The 19,688-nt window shown below is 37.5% G+C and overlaps 1 protein-coding gene across 18 annotated transcripts in view; it reads right to left on the reverse strand.

Annotated features, from left to right (window-relative positions):
- The window catches only part of FOXP1 (forkhead box P1), a 755,498-nt gene that overhangs the window by 171,101 nt on the left and 564,709 nt on the right, over positions 1 to 19,688 (reverse strand). The window contains exon 1 of one of the 18 annotated variants that reach the window (XM_058168799.1): positions 2,490 to 2,622. The exons of the other annotated variants lie outside the window; for them this stretch is intronic. The gene's annotated coding sequence lies outside the window, so the exon portion shown is untranslated. Of the gene's footprint in view, positions 1 to 2,489; positions 2,623 to 19,688 lie in introns of those variants that run through there. 18 annotated transcript variants of the gene reach the window in all.

A 19,688-nucleotide genomic window follows, 5' to 3' on the forward strand; every position in this document is an offset into this window, starting at 1 on the left:
CCCTGTCAAATGAAAAATTCACAGAAGACAATGCACTATATATCCTCATTCAGATAGTCTCCTCTCCATGACTTTGGAATAACATAAGTTAATCCTGTTTCTATGGTGGCAGACAAAAGTTAACAAATTTTGTTTTCTTTCGACAATGTGTTGTTTTCTGGTTTATACCATGAGATCATACCTTAATAAGGAAGGGGTTCAGGGACAAGCATTGGGAATAAGAACCGTAAAGCAGTGAGAATTTGCAGAAACATGTCTTAAACATCAGCAGATATATCTTGACATTTTCACTGGTCTGCTGTGATGTCACCCTGTTTTCATATAATTAACTCTTGCTTGTAGGGGTGGCATTTTATATTATCTGTCCATTAGTAATACTTGACAATGGAGTATTTTTTTTTAAAAAAAAGTCATTAACTGTATTTTGGCAGGCAATGCTTGAAAAAAAACCCAACAGCATATATACAGATAACGTCTATAAGTCATTATGATGTTACTCATGTACAAATGGCCAGATTAAATGTGTCACTTTGCCAAGATGCATTTTTATTCCTATTAAGGTTTATAAAAACTGCAGGCCTGTAAATTGTGGAAGAGTTATTTTTAAAAGGAAGTTCACAGAAAGAGTTTACCTCTTGCAAGTATAAATTTCTGTTTGTGTTATCTTACCATCGTTTTGCTTATCTCATAGTTTAGAAATGACAGGTGCTAGCAGTCTTTTGTTTGACAGGCCCCTACACAAATAACTGTCGTGCCTGAAAAGGCTAATGCACTACTAATGAACAATAAATCAGCTTTGATTATAAAGTGTCAGGCCAATCAGTTTTCAGTTCAGCTCTATCATAGTCTAGGCCAAATCGGCTACAATGTTTGGACAGGATTTGTTTTCAGATTTATATCCGTATCAGAGCAATTTCAGTCAGGATGGAGAAAGAAGACAAGTGTGGTTGTTTAAAGTTTTCGACAAGGTAAGAGTCTCTTCCTTCTGCAGTATTACTACTACTACTAGAAGAATAGCCCTGCTTCTAGATGTATTATTATTAGAAAGGATTAAAAGTACAGAATGACCACATGCAACATTTGTGCATATTAGCCACCATTTATACATAGAATCCAAGAAGAAATATGGACATAAATTCATATACTGCTTTTTCAACTTGATCTCAAACTGGGCAAGAAGCTGAAGTGCATTTATGTTAACTTAACTAAGCACTTGATCTTAGCTAGCCCATATAACATAATCAATCCTGTCAGTGTTGCCTAATAAGCTTTAAGGCACATGTGCCCATTTATGTGCATATATGCACAAATATACCCATCAATTAGACATACACAAATGTGAAAACACAATTCATACTTCTGAAGGACTTCCATTTTGCCCGTCTATTTGCTTCAGAAATATCTATCAGCAAGGTAAAAGTTTTTCTTCAGGGGAAAAAAAACCTCATTCAATAGAAACAAAGCACATTTCTTATGTGTTAAGCTTATCTTCCCTTTCCACTCCTTTTCATTTTTTTCATATACCATCCTAAAAACTCTTACAATAAGTTGATGGCAATTCTTTAGATTTAAAACTGCAGTTTACACAAGTAAATTCCTCTGTGACCTATTCAGTTTCTCTCTCTTCTCCAACTGTCAGAAATGAAAGAGTTAATCTCAAAGAGGAAGCATGTATATATGCACTTTGCTCTAAACTAACCACCCACTTCCTAACTGTTCCCTCCTCTACACTACCACCACCCCTTAGAAAAATAATCTCCTTTTGCAGGAAAATTCAGTATTCTAAGCCTGATGCTTAGCTTGGTTACAGTTAGATCCAGTTACACTTATTTTTTCAGAGAACATTAATCCTGGTAACTGTCAAAAGCAAACCTCTCGTACATAATTTCACGTGGCAAATTGTCTAGCAAGTAAAATCAAACACTTAACTGTGCCTGACACAGAATTTTGCACATCTGCAGTTTTACTCCCCTTTTTCAAAGAAATTATAATTAAGGCAATTATGCCATAAATATTGAAAGCATGCCTTCGACGATAGGATAGAATCTCACTCATATATTTGTATATAGCAACTACATTCCCAAACAGCATTCTTTTCAAGGCAATTATTTATGAAGTTGTTACACTGACTACCACACAAAGAAGAAATGTTTTCATGCCCTGCTCGCACTTTTAAAAAAAAGGCTGTTCTCAAATCTTCCCTTAAAGTTCGTGGAAAAGAAGACCCAGGCCTACATAATGTAAATACGGTTCGCTGACGGTCTGTTTCTCAGCTTCTTTGTAAAACTCTTGACGGAGTGGAGTAAACAAGAGAGTTCAAAAAGCATCAATTGAAAGAGAGAGAGAGAGAGAAAGAAACGAAAGGAAAGGAAAGAAAAGAAAAGGAAGGAAGGAAGTTGAATAAACATCCCTATTTTGTCTATGCAAAATTAAAGATCAATGCCCTGTATTATTTGAAACAAATAATAAAATCAATCGTATTGACAAACCTGACAAACTCCATTTAGCTGCCACCACAAACACAGTGCTGGGCCATGAAGCTCTATTAAGGCTTGCTGTACAGTCTTCAGGTTACAGACAGATTGCACACACAAGGGTGCTCCTGGGCTGACAAGATGCGAACTACCCAATCAGCCACGCCCTTCTCCACCAATCACAACCAGCCTCTAAACATAATCAGTTCAAACACCCCTACACAATGGGCCTCTCTCTCTCTCTCTCTCTCTCTCTCCTCTCTCTCTTTTTCTCCCTCTCTCAGGCAGGTGAAATAATGCTTTTGTGAAATAACGCTTTTGTCTCTAAAGCAACTACAATTAAGTGCTGTTAACCCTGTGACCCAACCGTGTCTGTTTCTGTGCTCTAAAAAAGCATGGCAAAGAGCATATGCTTTACTCGGTCCCTGCAAAGATCACTTCCAAACTATTCTCCCCCCCCCTTAAGAAAACGAAAACCAACCCCAATTGAACACGGACTAACAGATCTTTTAAAAATCTCACGGTGAAAGAACTATCTATTCAGCAGAGCTGTCCGTACGCGACAGTACGGAGAAGCAAGCGAACGCAACCTTTCACAGCAATCAGTTTTAAAAATCAGATAGGCCAAAAGAGGAACGATTGAACTTATGGAGGGAGAAGGGGGAGGTTTTTTTTTAAAAAACCACATTTCAAAATCAGGTGGGTTGTTTGTTTTTAAATGGGGAGATACTTTTGATACCCTCGTTAGCAAAAATGCTGCTTTTATTATTTTGCAACCCTCTAGCCTTTGCAGATACTTCTGTCTAGCACAGATTATTCATGGTACAATCCGGTATAAATCACGCAAACATTTGCAAATAAGTATTCAACAGGAGTTTATACAAATTATTTGAGTGCCTGGCCTATTGCAGAGAATTACCACCCACCTCCTCCAAACAAACCAAAAGGAAATGAATCACATACTGGGGAATGATAAGATGTAAAAAAGTTATCACAACCACAGATGAATCTATTACAGCCCTCTGATCAATGTTTTCCAAATAAGGATTTTTATCAGCCTTGTTGTTAAAGGCTGCAAACAAGTATGTCTGAACTTAGTAGCTTCCGCTCTTATGTTTGGACAGTGTTGGGACCTCTTCACTATCAGATTTGATGGTTCTGTGCAATTAATGCAGAACAATCACTCAAGGTGTCAAATGGCCAGATAAAAAGAATTATCACTTGCTCTTAAGCATTAATGCTCACTTTCCTAACCCTACCCCTCCAAAAAAAATACTGGAGCGTGTTTTAAATTTTATTTATTGACTGAAGTTCATCCTATTACATTTGAAAATTGGTGTTTGATATTTTAAAATAAATAAAAACATGTAGTATTATAAATATTACATACAAATAAAATTAATCTGGCTGAACTTTTTTTTTCTTCAGGGGATACAGTTGAAATCCTTCAATTATTTTAACTTGCATTTAACTAAACACGAGGTCTTGCAAACGCAACATACTCTTTGTAAGAAACATGAATCCAAAACAACCGTTGTGCTGTTTGGGAGAGCAGAGAGAGACTCACAACACAAAAGGATCCAACTCAATGATACTTGTGATCACATGATAAACCAGATGTGATATGGATTGCTTTCCATAGCTCGAAGTGTTTTCTGTTAGACAACAAATTAATGAAATGTTTTGTGCAGGTCACTAAAAAGTTGACCCCTACCTTATGAATATTTAACAATGGACTAGACACATCTTATGTGAGATCCTAAATCTGCCAAAAAGCATCATCCCTGAATCAGAAGGATTCTTGCTCTTAAATCAATGGCTGAAGTAGAAAAAAAATCTACATATCAAGGACATGGATCTTAAGTGCGAATTGTGAATATTATAGGACATATTTTGCAACTGTATTACTGAAAGAAAAATAATGCAAAAGCAATGTTAAAAGCAAAAACAATATTGTGTTATTTTATATCCTTAGAGGTTGCACATTTGAATATTTGAAACTGCTGAGGAGGAGGAGGAAGGGGGGGGCGACGGAGGCTATTTAGTTAAAGCTTTGCACAGTTTCTCCCCCCCCCCACTTGCAGCTCTTTCTCTTCTGTGAAAGCTGTCTCTTACATTCATGATCACATAACTGCCTTGTGGCAAACAGATGAGCTACCTGCATTTTAAAATACTGTTTATATAGTATTCTCCATGGCAAAGTGCTTTGCTACTCAGTCTCTTTCATCCTCCCTATATCGTGATGTGAGAAGCCCCTCAGACTAGAATCTGGTGAACTGATAGGGAATGAAGTCTAAATTTCACTTGTAGGATGATAGGAAACAAAATCCAAATTTCATGAAGCTTAAAAACTGATGCAAATGTAGCCAAATGAGTCCTGATTTCAAGGAAGAATAAGCTGGATCACTTTTGCATTTTGTCCTGTGTGCACAATGCATCCGTGGCATTCATTCAGGGATTTGGCAAAAGGCACTGGTATCTCTCAGCCCAGCCTAGCCTGCCTTACAAGACTGTTGTTAAGATAAGAATGTTAAGATAAGAGTGGAGGTAAAAAGAAAACATAAATCAATCTCTGTGTCTGTCTCAAATAGACACATAGTTAGATGAGGTCAACATACATCCCCTACAAATTAGACCTATTGGACACACAGTTGGAAGAGAATATGGGATCTGTGGCAGAGACAGACACCAGCAATGAGTACATGGACTAATCATGGAAATCACTCTGAAATGATTTCTCTAAAAGGGGATTTTGTTTTAGTCAGCTCTGTATGACATTTTACACAACGAGTAGCAATCCTCTTCATCTCTATTACAAAATCCCAATTTTATTTTAAAAAATAAAAACAAAGATACCGTTTTATAATACTATTATGATATACAAGGTCTCCTTTGAGCCAAGATTGATCTCTTAAAAAACTTCGTTGGTGTGTCTTGACGACAATGTGGAAATGGCTTGTCACTGCTTTTTCTTGGGACTTTTCTTTTCTTTAAAAACCAATTTCAGAGCCTACCTACAGCCTTGGGACTTTCTTGTAGTTTCCCATCCAAGTATTAACTAGTCCAGTTATCTTTCAAAGAATAGCTAAGGATGGCAGGATAACGCCACAAATCTGAACCAGTTAAAATGGGAATTCTACCTTCCAGAAAATGTTCCTAAGGTAGAGAAAGGACATCTTTATCTCAATTGATTAGGGATGATGTTTATGCTGGAGGGGAGGAGAAAACTTTTAAAACATTTTGAATGTTTTCCAGACTTTATGATGGGACAAACAGAATAAAAACATCCTTGTTTTTTAGGCTACTGTTTTTCTTTATCTTATGCTTTCTGATTTCACGGAATCTCAAATCTAATTACACACAGTGGGGTCCTTGTGCTAATAATTTCACACTGCAAACAAGTATGGTGCCAGTACTCAAACTGCACCAGACTTAAATGTTTTGATTTATTTCCTTAGCTGATTGGCTGGTTTGATTTGATTTAGAGGCCACCTGATTATACTGTGGATGACTCTGAGCAGCTTACAATTAAAATAGAGGCAATCATTAGAAAAAAGAGCAGCGCATGTCTGAGAAAAAATACAATAGAGCAAAAACAGCTGAAAGGGGGTTCAACACCCACCCTAGTCCCTGGGAGAACAGCCAGGTTTTCAAAGAGGTTTGGAATGTCATCAGAGGGGGAACTATTTGAATCTCTGCTCCTAATTAGCATCAATAGTTTATTTATTTTTTTAATCTGGGAGAGAAATGTGGTTATCTTGACTTCTATAATTCCCTATGATGGAATGTGCACCTGCAGGAGCAATGAGGGAGAGAGTTTTTGGCAACCCAGAATTTTCCCAGAGAGACAAGCCCAGATTAAGAGACTGTGCAATCCTAAACTGCATATGGGTAAAGGGCAGAAGTTCAGGGTAGATACAACCTAGAACCGTGATGGCAAACCTATTGGCACATGCACCAGAGGTGGCACGCCAGCGCCCCAGATCAGTTCTCCGTGGCGTTTCTTTCGTGAACTTCTGTTTCCTTGCAAACAATGAAACAGAAACTCACGAAAGAAAAAGATCTTACCGCTTGCCACGCTGTCGTTGTTGAAATGCCCCGCCTCCCACCAGCCAGCTGAACATGCGCACATGTCTGTGCATGCACAAGCGCATGTCCATGCGTGTGTGTACCTTTCAGTTTGGGCATGCACGCACACAGAGTTTGGGCACTCTGTGTCTAAAAGGTTCGCCATCACTGACCTAGAATCTCTCAAGATGCATCTAGTACGGCAGAAGGTTATATGTTTAGTTTGGCAGGATTCCATCTGTGGGGCCCTTGGTGCTTTCTGCGGAAATTTCATTACTAAACTAGGTAATTAATATTATCAGCTGGTAGCTGGTAGAAGTGTGCCTATGTGCAAATTTCTTGAATTCGTATGCTTTCTGAAGCATTTGATGCAGAGGTGGATTTCAGCAGGTTCTGACCAGTTCCGGAGAACTGGTAGCGGAAATTTTGAGTAGTTTGGAGAATCGATAGTAAAAATTCTGACTGGCCCCGCCCCCATCTATTCTCTGCCTCCCAAGTCCCAGCTGATCAGGAGGAAATGGGGATTTTGCAGTAACCTTCCCCTGGAGTGAGGAGGGAATGGAGATTTTACAGTATCCTTCCCCTGCCATGCCCACCAAGTCACACCCAGCAAGCCATGTCACGCCCACCAAGCCACACCCACAGAACTGGTAGTAAAAAATTCTGAAACCCACCACTGCATGCAGCTCAGGATTGAACTATAGGTTTCATCCATTAGGTGTAAGCAAATGAAGGAATGGACTCAAATGGATTTTCTTGTCTGATCTCTTCATGATCTAATTGAATCCGTCATCTAATTACGTTTAGTGGGTTCTTTGTGTTAATGGTCTCATATTGCAAGCCAGTATGGTGTCAGTAGTCTAACAACATCAGTCTTGGGCCAGATATTACCACCAATATAAGCTTTCATCAAGGTTGCTTTGTTACTTCATGTTGGCCGTTTTGTTTTGCAAGTCACCTAGGACCCTCTGTGGGGCAAGGTTGATTATCCTAGGTCCATATAGGGCAAAGGCCCTATCTAAATTATGAGTCAATCACTCAAATTACTGGAACTTCTATTCAACGCAGAATAAGTCTTTAGTTACAAGATAGTCCTAGTAATTATTTCAGTATTTTGGGGTTACTCCACATACTCCTGGTATTATTGGGCCTCTGATTTCAATGGGGGGGGGGAGAAATCCATTGATATGGGATACAATGAGAAATGAACAATCTACTCCAAAGCTTTTAGAGCTTTCACAGTTTCTAACACTTGCTTGAGCACAAAAATTACTAAGATGCGTAACAGAGAAACTTTATTTTAATGTGTTGACAAAAACCGAGACACCAGTTTTTCTCTCAGCTCCTTAACAGCTTACTTTGTCTAAAAATGTTAGATCTTCAGAGCTTTCAAACCTTGGCAACGAATTTTACAGTGAACCATTAACAATCCAGTGAACCTTGTGATGAGGTAGATAGGAAGCTTCTGGAAGATGCCAGAAAATCCTTGGAAAGCACAGATTTAGCAGAATAATATTATTGCATCCTAGAGCAATGTACCATTAAGTTCCAGCTACTGAAAAGAAGGAACAGGGACTAACCCATTTCCATAAGGCTCCTTGCGAACTACCCAGAAGCATCCATTTTACCACCAAAGGGCACACAGTCTGCTTTATGATGATGACAAACAATTGAATTTATCTGAATTTAAGAAAGCTTCACACACACACATACACACATACACAAACCTCATCTACCTCCATTACCATATTTTCAGATAACCCGCACAAACTTTCTGTTAATAAAAGCAAATTATTGTGAAAAGTTTTTCTTTACAGTTAAAAACAATATTTGTATTTATGGCAAAAGATATTTAAGGAATGACTGAATGATACAATACACCAAAGCTATTTGCATTTAGTTAAAAACATAAGTATAAATAACTTAATTTCAAAAGGAAAGACTTGTATCATTGTCTTCTTAAGTGATGATTCTTATTTCCACTTATTTCCACTGTAAAATGGATTTCGTCTCAGTTACAGTTTTTTCATGTTATCCATAAGAATTATTGCTGGATATATTTTTACGGCTAGAATTATTGTAGCCTGCTGTTTTGTCAGTACTATTTACAGGTTTATCCCAATAGAGTGTGAAATTAACATTGTCTAAAACCAGATCAGGTAAGTATTCATAATGTGGCTCTCAAGCTCAGCTTCAAGGAGTCCATGTTTTATTGCCAACTGCCTATAATATAATTTCTGCCACTTGATTATGCCTTGACATACTCAAAATTCACCATGGCAATACATGTGATGGTTACATGAACCATAGTTTCCCATCTTTTCTCTATATTTCTAATGTAGATCTGGTTTCAAAGTCTTGGTAGGATACTATTATAAGCATTACATTAACTGGAAAAAATATAAGAATTATTATTATTACAGTCTAAAAGTCTAGAATTAAGAGATAATAAATAATATGAAGCAAAACATTTCAGAAGATTAGGGTACAATTTGGTCTGCTTTCAGATATTCCACTGCAATCCAGGAAAAACAAAATAATATAAAGGGCATATGAAACGTAATACATATAAAATATGCATGCAATCTATAAACACATTTATACGTTTGATGACAGATGTGTAACACCAAATTCCAACTTGGCAATGCAAATGGCCTTGGGGACATTCTAAATGTTAGGATAATCCACAATTCAACTAATTGGAAGCCTTATTTAAATAGAGATAGTTTCACTTGAAATTACACAGGCCACCCAACTATAATTGAATGAGAAGATGAATAAAACAGGTTCACCTAATGTGACGTTCCAGTGAACATTCTTCCCATCAGTTAAGTGTTGGCATGAAACATGAATATGGTGAACCGATTATCTGCTGGTTTATCAATTTATATCTGCTCAATTTATTTTAACCTTTCAGGAGAAGATTGCAATAAAGATTGTATTAATGTAAATTTTGAATGAACCTGCTTTAGAACAACTGAAGGGGCAACTAGGAAGTTCCTACATTGAATGGAACATCCCTGCAAGGGGCAGACCCATCTTTGGTGAATCTAATAACAGCGAAAACATCGTTTCTCCTGATGTCATTTTTCTCATCTTGCAGATACTGATACGTGTAACATCTGGTATATTCACAATCATCATAAAACCACAGTTAAATTGTCCTATATTTTACTGCTAGTCCTCGACTTACAACAGTTCAATTAGTGACCATTCAAAGCTACAACGGCAATGAAAAAAGTGAGCTATGACCATTTTTCACAGTTACGACTTTTGTAGCATCCCCATGATCATGTGATCAAATTTCAGATGCTTGGAAACTGGTTCATACTTATGACTATTGCTGCGTCCCAAAGTCATGTGATCACCTTTTGCGACTTTCTGACAAGCAAAGTTAATGGGGAAGCCAGATTCACTTAACAATTGTGGCAAGAAAGGTCATAAAAAGGGTCAAAACTCAAATACCAAATGGTTCACTTAACAACAGAAATTTTGAGCTCAACTGAGGTCGTAAATCGAGGGCTACCTGTATATGGAATGGACTACAACGTTACTGTGGAGGAACAGAATTGTAACAATTTTGTTCTGGCTCTACAATTTTGAAAGTTTGTTGACTTTACTACAGAATAGCTCAAATGTGCTCATTCCCTATTCCTGTGTTTTACGGTTTCACATATTTTACTCTGTTATTTCCCAAGACATTTTGCCTCAGGATTTCTATCTGATTTTGGAAAGAGTGATCAAGATGGAGGCTCAACTAGAAGCAAAAGGTTTCTCGCATTGTCTGTACAAGAAGGACAACAGAAAACCCCCAGCAACCAGGAAGAATCTTCCGCTATTCCCATCCATATTACTATTGTTGACTGCACAGTCAGCCAGATGTTTGGACTAGATTTGGCATTCCCAAGGATCTGGGATAGGTAGATATAGTTGTTTGATAGTATTAAATGTATTATATTACTATTTCAAAAATAAGACAAGGAATTTAGTTCTAGCAAAAGAGTAATGTGTTTTTATTGAGGCTACAATTTAGCAACTAAACATTAGAGAAAGCTTTGAATTGTCCAGAGGAAAATTAACCAATTCTAGAAAAGTCACTACCTTCCTAACAAGTCAAGAAATTCATAGCAACATCAGAGGTAAATGTTTGTTTGTTTTTTGTCATAGATTATATCCAATTAGATCATAAAATTCCCTTACAAAGAGAGTAATCTTCCATTAAGACAGGGGTGAAATTCAAAATTTTTCTGTGGGCTTGGTGGGCGTGGCAGGGGAAGGAAATTGCAAAATCTCTATTCTCACCCCACTCAGGGGCCAGCCAGAAGTGGTATTTCTGTTCTCCAAACTACACAAAATTTCCACTACCAATTCTCCAGAACCTATTATAACCTGCTGGATTTCACCCCTGCATTAAGATTTACTGTATGTAGATCCTGATAAATTCATATGCAGAATTAAAGCCTTGTCCACTTTTAATATTTCTCAGTGAAAAAGATCACAGGTGTGAATTTAGCAGATTTTCTTAAAGGACAGCAGATCGTAACAGAATCCGGTCCAAACCAATACCGACATTATACAGATAGATTATAGCATCAGAAGGCAAAGGAAGAATATAAAAACCTAATCCTTTATAAGCAAGAGTTTTAACAGAGTTATATTTCTGTGGTTAGTTTACAAGAAATAATCTTAAACCACTGCAGTTACAGATAAGTAAAGAGCAATAATCTGCAAAATAATTTGAGATTGAAGCAATTTCTATAATGTAACATTGCAATGGTATTTTCAAATGGCAATATCTTATTTATTGATCTGAGCCTTCTTTAATTGATGATTTTCATTTCTGGTGGAAAAAATAATAAGAAACCTTGTAAAGAATGAGGCTTCCTATTCTTCTTAAAAGTGACTAAAAATAAAGCTGCAATATAAGGATTGCCTTGGTATCTATCTATTTAACAGGCTTATAGTTTTCACATTCATACCACAGCAATATACTATTCCTTATTAATTATATTTGTAGATTATAATGTAGATGATTTTAAAATAAAACTGATAGTAGTTATGTATGTTGGGGATACATTCTGGCATAAAGATGCTATTTTTACCCCTCGATATTGCAATGTTTTTGTAATAGTAATATTACCAGTTAATTTATATATGCATAGCAGGCAACGTCAACATTCAGGTGAAAGATGAAGATAATAGTCAGAAAGCTTCAGAAAAATTATTGTTTTTTCTCAAATCACGCAGTTATTAATGATGAATGAAATAAGCACTATTTTATATATAATTGGATCTGACGTGTTCTTATAAATAACTATCAGAATATTTCTGCCCTGTGTTTTGTATTTGATTGATCTTAATGAACTGCTTTCTTCTTGCCTAATAAATGGTAATTTTACTTTTCATGAAAAAGAAAATACGTTATCGATGAATTTTTATACAAGAAGTTCTGATCCAATGACACGCTTACAGAAAACTGTTCCATGGGAGCTTGAATTGAATACATTCAATTATGCGATGTACTAGAAAAGTGATCCCAAATTTTAGTAACTTAGGTAAAATCTTAGAAATGTGCCCAGTAAATGCAACGCCTTTATAATATAGCTCGTCATTTCTGTCATTTGTTTTAGTAAAACTTTTTCTCCTTTACACAAAAGGTATAAAGGGATCTTATGAATTTTGTGTTTATTATATATGTTCAATTTTACTAACAAATTTTCTATGAGTATTCAAAAAGGACTATTGGGAAGAAAAGAAAGGAGAAGAGGAACTGAATAAGAGCCCAAGGATGCTTCGAGTGCAGGCATCTTTAGATCATTACAACTATGAGTATTGGGATCCATTAACCCTGCACTCTTCATTACTCTCCACTCTGCTGCACCTGGGCAGCAAACAGGCACTAAGCTACTCTTATAATGTCCTTATTTTCCGAAAGTGTTTCCCACCAACAGGCAGGAAAAAAACCAAACAGAGGCATTTATTTTCTAATGCAGTTTCTTATTGCCTTTCGAGACCCATAGTTTTCCTCAACTTAGAAAAAGGAATATAAAATATGATATCTCTCTCTCTCTCTCTCTCTCTCTCTCTCTCTCTCTCTCTGTGTGTGTGTGTGTGCTTGCATGTATAAAATCCATTATTAGTAAAATCAGCTAAAGCTAGCTAAATACAGTGAAGAAGTTGATAGGCAATGAAAACAAATTCTTTTAAAAGTCACAGATGGTACCAGCCACACAGGTAGTTCTCGACTTACAACCACAGTTAATCCCCAAATTTCTTTTTGCTAAGCAAGGCAGATATTAAGTGAGTTGTGCTTCATTTTATAACCTTTTTGCCATAGTTGTTAAGCAAATCACTGCAGTTGAATTATGCAGTGAATCTGGGTTCCCCCATTGACTTTGCTTGTGAGAAAGCTGGCTAGAAGGTTACAACTGGTTATCTGACCCAGGACGGTGCAATTATTGTCATAAACACAAGCCAGTTGCCAAGTCCCCAAATTTTGATCACGTGACCACAGGGATACTGCAAAGGTCGTAAGTGTGAAAACCGGTCATAATTCACTTTTTTCAGTGCCACTGTAACTTTGAACAGTCATGAAACACATAGTTGTAAGTTGAGAACCACCTACATATTTCAGTGCATGTTGATACACACCATGATAATTCATTAGTAAAGCTCTTCCTACTATTTATAATCCTAAGTGCGAATTTCAAATACTACAAGTATTATCTGTGGCAGGAAATTCTGAGAAAGAATGCATTAAGTCATATATAAAATCATATTCCCACAAAGCATCCCGTCAGCTTGCAAACATTTTGGAGACTGGAAGCTTCTGGCGGCCTGAAATCCCGCAAGATCACAACCGCCAGAGGCTTCCAGTCTTTGCACAAAACATTTACAAGCCGATTGGATGCTGGAAGCAAAACTGTCCCTTAAAAAACCGGTTTTCTCAAAGAAACTGTGGCAGAGAAGAAACAGACGTTCGCAAGGTAAGTGAATCCGGCGTGGCAGGATGGGAGGGGAGAAGCAATTGTGGTGACCCAGTGTGTGTGTGTGTGTGTGTGTGTGTGTGTGTGTGTGTGTGTGTGTGTGTGTGTGAAATAGAGTGAATGTTGCAGTGCCTTTGCAGTCATTTGTAAGGGTGAACGACTACCGTGTTGCTGCAACATTCGTAATTTCGGGACTCTGTCGTAAATATTTGGGGGTGGGATTATCGCATAACTTCAAACAGTCACTAATTGAATTGTCGTAATTGGAGGATTACCTGTATGGCTTTTGGGAAGTGCCTATAAACCATCATATACATGAACATATCAATGAAAGTTTAGGCATCAAAATTCTGTTGCAAAACTTCTTCATAAAATTAAATTAGGACATATATGAACCCTACACTATAAGACATGAAATCAACTTAATGCCATAAATGACAAAGAAAACCGCCTCTTGACTTTAGTGGGAAAAAACAACATGGATGACAAAGTTGCATAGATTTTGCTACTTTGCCTCACCTCGTCCTCCTCTTCCTCTGCTTCCTGATGCCCTCAAACAGAGAGGATACTGAAGGCCAGAAAGAAGTATCTCAGCTTCCAACTCTTCAAAGTAAATACAGGTAGGCCTCAATTTACGATCACAATTGAGCCCAAAATTTCAGTTGCTAAGTGAAACAGTTGCTAAGTTGTGCTTTGCCTCAAATTTACGATCTTTCTTGCCACAGTTGCTAAGTGAATTACTGCAGTTGTTAAGTTAATAACACAGTTTGTTAAGTGAAACTGTCTTCCCCATTGGCTTGGCTTGTCAGAAGGCTGCAAAAAGTGGATCACTGCAACCGTCATAAATATGAGTCTAAATTTTGATCACGTGATCACAGGGAAATTGCAATGGTCATAAGTTTCAAAAATGGTTATAAATCACTTGTTTCAGTGCCATTGCAACTTTGGTCACTAAATGAACTTGTTGTAAATGGAAGACTGCCCGTATTGCATGTCCATCCTCAGCAATCTACAAATGATCATTTAGTATTGCTGAACTAAAATGGAAAATCTTGTGCCTGGAAAAATTCAGCTCTGCATATCCATGAGCAAAGTAAATTATGCAAACGTTATTGGGTTATGATATTTAAGAAATAATTTCATTCCATTTGACCAATATCTCAGCAAAAGTCACACCCTGAGCTGCCATCCATGCTAAGCTACCTATTATGTTCTAATTGCAACAAGATAAAAAGTAATCAATGACCGAACTGTGAATTATGCCCATGAGGGATTGTATGATTTCATACAAATACATTAAACCATAATGTACCTGTATTTTTCTTTGGTGTTGGCTTAGTAAAAAAACCAGCCACCTGGGATTTGTGCAATAATCCACAGAAAAACAAGTCGGAGCTTTACTAAAATGCATGAACCTAATTGTGATAAAAATGGGAAAAATCAATCTGCTTGTGGGCATGGAGGAGGGTTTCCTTAGATCCTTTTTGCCAAATATTTCTGAGATATCAATCCTAAGAATCTTAAGCTTCATCTTTCTTTTATGTCAGTCCATTTTTTTTCCTATTAGGCAAACAGAAATAATAGCATGAGTAATCAGGGTTTTCAACATCAGCTGGTAAGTGCAAAATTAATTATCTATACGTATTTCAGTACATATTGAATGTTTATTTTAGTACTGATTAACAGATTTGGTAATATATGCTCTTTGCCTTTTCAGCATATTTCCAGTCTTGGGAACTAGAAACTTTTTTTTTTTAAATTATGTCTACACATTGATTAGTTTACCAGAAATCTTAGTGGAAGCTAAATCCTTAAGGTGTACATGTGTAAATAGAGGTCCCTGCCCTTTATGGGGGAACCGGTCTAACAAATGCTGCCATCTACTGGTTGCTTAAATTTATTCAGCTGCCTCATTGAACAAGTGAATGGGGAAAAATGTTTTAAGTAATTAACACGTAAGTGAAAGGTATAAACGATAGCTGTGTTAAAGAGAGTAAAAAAAATTATCCTGGGAAATATGCAGCCTTTTAATGCAGAAGTATGCATTAGTCTATTATACGGGCTCTCTTGCACACAGCATGGAAGTGCCAAACTATATATATTAGCTTGTCTAGGAGAACAACCTATATAACTGCCGGGCATCTTGCTGTCTTTTCTCGCTCTCCTGGGAATGTATGTCAGCATATTTTCAATAAAACACCTTCTTAACAGTAATGGGCCACTGTTCTCATTTCAGTGGTCCCCAAGGTTTCCTAATACAGTATATTTTTAGCTGACTTACAGTTCAAATTCCTCCCCAGCATTTAAAAATGTGTTAAAAAGCAGGTTGTTTTTTTAAAAAAAAAGCTTCCTCATTTTATAAATAGAAAAAAAGAAAATAAGTATTTTAAGCAAAATGGTGATAATTTGATGTTGTTTCATAAATAAAAGTTTAATGAAAAGGAGTTGTGAGTTGAGTTGAGACAAGAGCAATTACAGATGATATAATAGAATGGAGGTACACAGAACACAAATAAAGAGAAGGATGGCTGAAGTAATATCTTGAGAGTTTAGCATCCCCATAAAAGTTAATGGGTGTCACAGTAACTAAATCCCTATGTGCTGTTTTTAAAATGTGTGTTCCTTGGTGACTACAGGAATCAGGCAGATTCTACATTCACAATTTACTGTATTTAGTGTTAAGAGTAAACACTGCTGAATGTGTTATCCCAAGGTAACTTAAATTAATCCTATTAAGTTTTATTAGACTTGACCAGTGTAACCATTGTGAGGTTAGCTGGGAAGCTCTTCTAATGTCTATTAACTGTCAACATATCTGCTAAGAAATCCTGGCTCTGCATACAATTACTTCCTTACAATCTTACTCAGGAGAAGTCTCCAAGTCTTCATTTCTACTGTGGTTACATCAGTGGTGGGATTCAAAAAATTTTACTACCGGTTCTGAGCATATCTTAGTGGGCGTGGCATGTCTTGGTGGGCATGGCAGGGGAAGGATACTGTAAAATCTCTATTCCCACCCCACTCCAGGGGAAGGCTATTGCAAAATCCCCAATTTCTTCCCGATCAGCTGGGACTCAGGCGATAGAGAATAGATGGGGGCCGAATAGAGGTGGTATTTACTGGTTCTCTGAACTACTCAAAATTTCCACTACTGGTTCTCCAGAACTGGTCAGAACCTGCTGAATACCACCTCTGAGTTACATCTCTCTACTCTGTAAAGTTTAATGATGGTTGCTCTATTTGGTCTTTAGATCATTTTTTTGAGTGATGGTGGTGGGGTGGATGTTGAACATGTAAGAAACTAACTTTTAATATTAAATTCTTCAGTAGGTGATATTCCAGGACATTTCTGAGACTGCAAGAATCCTCTGACATCACCTCTGAAGTTGGATTTTAGCACTTAACACAGTTGGATTTGCTCATTAACTTTTTAGTCTTTCATGTTTGAAAAACCCAGTTGTGATTAAATTTGCTAGAAAATACTGTGCCGGTTAATATACATAAGTAAAAAAAAATATTGTGTTGAAGCTTGCTATCAACATATCTTTCCTACCTAGAAAAATCTCCCTTTTAATCATTTTATACCTTTGATATGTAATAGTTTGGGAAAGTCCTACAGCATAATTATATATCTTGGCTTGGCAATTTAATAGCTATTCCCTTCATTTACTGATTTCATTTTACTGGTCAATTTACTATTTTACTATGCTGTGCTTCTTGGACTATTTCACAGGATCACAATCCTCATGAAAAAGATGAACTGGTGAGGAGCAGTAGCAACTGTCTGAAATCCCAGCAGGGGACTCAAGTTACCCTTCTAATCTACTCTAGAAAAGACTTGGTGGTATACAAACCTGTCTGGAGAGAGAGAGAGAAGGAGCCTTAAATGTTAGAAAGTCTACATGTCTAGTTTAATGAAAAGAAGGACTAGGGATGACATGACAGCAGTGTTCCAGTATCTCAGGGGTTGCCACAAAGAAGAGAGAGTCAAGCTATTCTCCAAAGCACCTGAAGGCAGAGCAAGAAGAAATGGATGGAAACTAATTGCCTCCAGAAGTTGCGGGTGCTCCAACACTGGAAGTTTTTAAGAAGATGTTGGATAACCATTTGTCTGAAGTCGTGTAGGGTTTCCTGCCTAAGCAGGGGGTTGGACTAGAAGACCTCCAAGGTCCCTTCCAACTCTGTTATTCTATTTCTACATGGGAAGCTATAGAATCCTATAATTGCAAAAATGTAATAAGATAAATTATTCACCTAAGAATAATGGGCAAGAGACAAATGGGTAAAACACTGCAGAATCCTACATTTCTGGAAAGCAAGCCAAAACTAGTTGTTGCTGAAAATGCAATGGGAGTAGCCTAGAACCTTTCCTTGATGGCTGACTGCTTGGAAGGCTCTTTTTGGTAAGGGGTTCAGAGTTCCCATGCTACTATGTTGCCTTAAATAGCTAACAATCTATAGATCATATTAGTCATCTGTAGCAATCTTGCAAACCTTTGGCCGAATTATTTTTTACCCAAGGAGCATTCAATTGGTTTGAATACAATTTGAAGGAGGCCTGCCGTATTCATACATCCTTCAGCCAATTTGCAAATCACTGCACCATCTCGGGTATCTTACTCTGTGAATCCTGGAAAACTTTATTTCTCCCCACCCCGCCCCCAGGATACAGTTTCTGCAATGTTCCTCAATGTAGACAGAAAAATGATATAATAAATATATTAAGTGAGCCCTCTGATTTGAGAAACACAGATGCTCTTCTGTTCCAAGTGGGCCTCAAGTATACTTGGAGATGTGGAAATTTTAAAGAAGCTAATAAAGATAGCAGTCCCATTTTTTCAGTATTGCACACTGATTTGTATTAATATGTGTGTGTGTGTGTGTGTGTGTGTGTGAGAGAGAGAGAGAGAGAGAGAGAGAGAGAGAGCTATAGCATAGGACACAACCTGGATCTCCAAATCTTAAATTCCTTTACCATCATCCACTATGGCTGAGGATCAGGGGTGAAATGCTCCCGGTTTTGACCAGATCTAACGATCTGGTAGCGATTGTGGCCGTTGGTTCGGTGATTTGGTAGCAATGGCGGAGCAAAGTTCCGGCCATCTGCCCGGGTGTCATTACTTCCTGGTTTTAACCAGGAAGTAATGTGTTTTTACCTTCTGCGCATGCGCAGGTTTTGCACATGTGCAGGTCTGCGCACGCATGTGACGTGGGGCCAGGGCAGGTACACTTCCGAACTGGTAAGGAAGGTAAGTAGATTTCACCCGTGCTGAGGATAATGAAATAATGAAATAAAAAATCCAGAGAGTACTGGATTGCTTTTTCATACTACATTAGCAGGTCCTAAGGTTTGATCTCTTACACTCATGTCTTTACTCTATTGACTAAAGGTTGATATCGATCTGAGACCATACATCAAAATAACTTCACTCCTAAGCAGGATCCAACAAGTTATCATAGAAAGAAATATGATCATCTCCTTAATCCATTCAAAACATCCACAACCAGTATCCCAAAACCACAGTTCTTTAGAAGCAGTAGCTCTGGGCTATGATTGGCTTGTCCTCTAAAAGATCTTTTCCAGCTGCGCTAACTTCCAGCTTGACCCTTTTCAGAATTGCCCAACACAGTAAAAACAGTGTGACTTGAATTCACAGTGCAGTTACTTGAAACTTTCCAGACTTTAGCTGGAGAGTGACCAAGCCGGTGCAGCTGTAGTGAGATCTGAGGAGCTTACAGCCTGAGGTGATAGTATAGCTGGAGGCATTTCTTGTTTTACACTGCCTCTGTAGGGAATGGCAGTTTTAACAGTTAAACACACAAATGGGCAACCCTGGAAGTAGGGGGGAGGGAAAAAAAGAGAGAGATCTATATGAGAAACAAGCCCTTACATAACACATTATGCATTCAACATCCTAAATATGCCTGAGAAGCTGAGAAGTCTTCAGAAAAATGCTTCTGTTCAAGCTGGTAAGTTGAGCATTCCTCATTAGTGTACCAGATCTGACAATGCCTAATGTTTCCTGTTGATAGATACCAGCATGTATTGACACAAGCTTCATGTGTTTCTTTTTGAGGCTTGCGGTTTAGTACTTTGTCAAAACAGGATACCATTTAAATATACAAAAATTACCAACTGATGCTCAAAAGATGAGATATG

Source organism: Ahaetulla prasina, chromosome 2 (genome assembly GCF_028640845.1).
Source record: "Ahaetulla prasina isolate Xishuangbanna chromosome 2, ASM2864084v1, whole genome shotgun sequence".
Taxonomy (NCBI): Eukaryota; Metazoa; Chordata; class Lepidosauria; order Squamata; family Colubridae; genus Ahaetulla; species Ahaetulla prasina.